Raw genomic sequence first — 235 nt, forward strand, 5'->3', positions numbered from 1 at the left:
GGACTCCGGGGCATCGCACAAGCAACGAAACATCCCCTAACAGCACAAGCAGAGTAAGGTCTGTGGGCTCCACTCCTCAACCCACACAGCCACCCAGGGACGCCCGTCCCTGCCCGGGGCTTCATCTCCGAGAAGGAACACGGCGGCTTCCCCCTGAAAGCGGGCTGAGCTTTACGTTCCAGAAATCAGAGACTTTGAGCGCGACGCCCGGCGGGCCCGAAAGCGCCTCCCGCGG

This window comes from Merops nubicus, unplaced genomic scaffold (genome assembly GCF_000691845.1).
Source record: "Merops nubicus isolate BGI_N331 unplaced genomic scaffold, ASM69184v1 scaffold23820, whole genome shotgun sequence".
NCBI lineage: Eukaryota > Metazoa > Chordata > Aves > Coraciiformes > Meropidae > Merops > Merops nubicus.